The following is a 3,145-nucleotide window of genomic DNA, read 5'->3' as shown; positions in this document are numbered from 1 at the left end:
TGATTAAATATATTTATTAGTCAGAAATAAAATGATTAAATTGACATTCAATCACACTTATGTGAAATAAATTTTAAAATCAACTATGTTTCTCATTTTATTCATATACATTTTTATTTATTTTATTTTGTTTAAAAGTAACCAAACCTAATTATGATTAATAATATCATAATTGTAACAATTAATTATATTCAATTAAATTTGATTCCAATCAATTCTATTGATTTTATATAGCATGTTTAACAATATGTAATTAACGATACTGATAGAAAATTGCTAGAAAGAGATAAATTGCTTGTAAGCCATTTAAAAAGATAAATTTAACATCTAATTAGAAAGAGATAAATTTTAAAAGAGTTTTCTATATATTAGAATTATATATTAGAATTGAAGCTTAATAGTCTTAATAGTCTAATATTTTGTTAATATTTCCAATCGTAAATGATGTATTCAAATGCGCGTATTCAAATGATGTATTTAAAATAAATGATGTATTCAAATGCGCGTAACAGAATAAAATTAATATTTCCAAACCTATGTTTAAAAAATAATGCACTATTTCTCATTTCTCAGTCAATAAAAATCATATAAATGTTGGAGTTCTTTATTCCTGCTACAAAACTGGTATAAATTGGTCTAATAGTAAAAACTACTATCCTTGTAATTAGAGGCATCTTTACATAGCATAGAATGAAAATGAAAACATGAAAACATGAGTTTTTGTAGGCACTATGAATGTGACTTATGGTACTGGCTAAGTGCTCTTTCAGTAGCTGCATTCTAACTTTCAAATCAAACTCTACCACAAATTTCTTGAACTCTTGATGAAACTTTTTTAACTTGATAGCATTCTGTAACTTTGTTTGAAACAAAACTTTGAAGGTCTTTTTTGCTCATAGTTATACATTCCATGTCATAAGTTCTCATATCATCCTGAAAGGAGAAGTCAATAGAAATTAATAATAGAAACATATGTCAGTCTTGTGGAAACTAAATACAATACAAACCTTTATCCTTGAAACATAATCTGAGAAATTTGAAACATAAACAATCACAGTAACAAAAAATTGAGTTTTCATCATAGCAACAAAATATGGAAATTAAACCAATCTAAAATAGTGAAAACATAAAATATATAAGAATTAATAAAATTTGGGTAATTTTCTCAGGTTCTTGTGCATATTATCCACCTTTAGTGCTTCAACAATCACACTGCAAACAATACAAAATAAAGAAGTAATTTGAGAGGTAAAACCTTAATATGAAAGGCAAAAAATTGGAAAAAAAACTAAACCAAAATCAAACCAAATCAATCTATAATATAAGAGGTAAAACCTTAATGTAAGAGATCAAACAATCCTATAGTAATTGATCATTAAACAAAATAAAAAAAAACATAAAAAAACATTTGAACAAAAATAATTTACTGAGCACTTTCATCAAACACCTTGTGAGCACAGTCCCGTTTTATGTTTTATTACAGTGTTGTATGCTTGCTGTAACTTTAATCCTAAACAAAATCTGCATCGAATCAAACCACAATCAAATTGTAGCATAGTCGTAGTTAAGACGAAACCATAAAAAATCAACAAAACGGTAAATAGTTTATCGTAACTGATTCGAACTCAAACGTGAAATCTCAAACCAAATCATAAAAAACTTGCAGAAGAAAATCATAAAATAAAGAAAATACCAAACATGATGAAAGAACTGAACACTAACCCGTAAATCAACAAACAGCAAGACTTTAAAACCAAATACCGTAAATCGTATTTGAATCGTATTCAAACATGATGGATGGGCATTAAAATGGATTTTAGAATGACAGAAGTAAAGGAAAAATTATCCAAAAACAATGGAGGTGGAATGACAGAAGCAACTGGAAAAAAAACCTAAAATTGATGGATGTAATGGAAGAGGAAGGAGGAAGAGTTTAGTCATGCAAGGTTGGAACTTTGTATTCTACGAATATATAGATCTGTAATGAAAAAAATGAAAGGGTAGGGTTTATTTAATATGAATGTTCCAATGCAATGAGAGCATAGAACGTAGTGCAGCTTTTTTCATATTCCAATAAAGAAATTTTGCATTAAATTGGCTGTTTGAATGTAATCATGATTAGATGTAAAATGACGCTCAGGGGTATGTAAAACCATGTTTAATTGTTTGTGATTAGGGTAATTAAGGCAATTTGGTGGTAATTCATTTTTATATATTAAAATAGATGATTCTTTCCAAAATTGGTTTTTGCATGTTCATTAAGATTAACATGATTCATGTACAAAATATCTAAACACTATAATTAATTCATCATAAAACTTAATATAAAACTTTTTTTCTTTTGAGTATACAGGTAAAGGTGCTATAAAGGATGCGAGATTCGAAGATGGAGATCATTCAAATGTGTAGGAAGACTTAAACATGGTACTATGTTGGTTGCTTCCAATTTTTGTGTATTTTAATGTTCTTTTTAAATTTTTCTTTATCAAATTTTGTATAAAAATTTAATTTCTCATTCTTTGTTTTAGTTTTTTTATAGAATATTTAAACCAAAAAGGTGGATAGTATAGCCACTGTTTGAGAATTTAAACCATAATTTTATGCATTACTACTTATCACACACGGTTTGAAAATCTTCTTGATATATTTCTTATTAGTTGATTTATTTTTGGAGTTTAAACACTAACGTGTGTAAGAAGTGGATGATTATGGCTTACCAATAGATTATATTAAATGGAGATGATGTTGATATTAATCGAATTTGTTCATTGATTAGTGGTTATATATATATATATATATATATATATATATATATATATATATATATATATATATATATATATATATATATATATATATATATATATATATATATATATATATATATATAAAAAATTATTTATATACTCTTTTACTATAGATTATAAACTAATTTTATTTCAATTGATACAAACCATGTTTTCATCTGCCAAAACTCTTTTGTCCGTGCCTTGGGCTTTAGTCTAAATTGGCTAGATTGTTGGTTGATCAACTATCCTTCTTTTTTTTCATTGGTTTCTTATAACACATATAATATTGTCTTTAGTTGTTATATTAAATAAACCTACAATCACATTAAGGTTATAAGAAAGCATTTTAGTAGCTA

General features: G+C 25.8%; 1 long non-coding RNA gene across 1 annotated transcript; it reads right to left on the bottom strand.

The window, feature by feature from the left end:
* Window positions 1-675: 675 nt before the first annotated feature.
* Window positions 676-1,841, bottom strand: LOC131623788 (uncharacterized). The gene is made up of 3 exons (XR_009290307.1): window positions 1,723-1,841; window positions 1,448-1,521; window positions 676-933 (listed from the first exon to the last, which is right to left on the bottom strand). It is a non-coding gene; the product is annotated as an uncharacterized LOC131623788 (long non-coding RNA).
* Window positions 1,842-3,145: the final 1,304 nt, after the last annotated feature.

The sequence above is a fragment of the Vicia villosa genome, unplaced genomic scaffold, assembly GCF_029867415.1.
Source record: "Vicia villosa cultivar HV-30 ecotype Madison, WI unplaced genomic scaffold, Vvil1.0 ctg.000078F_1_1_1, whole genome shotgun sequence".
NCBI lineage: Eukaryota > Viridiplantae > Streptophyta > Magnoliopsida > Fabales > Fabaceae > Vicia > Vicia villosa.
The sequence above is the reverse complement of the archived record's forward strand: the minus strand, read 5'-3'. Positions and strand labels throughout refer to the sequence as shown.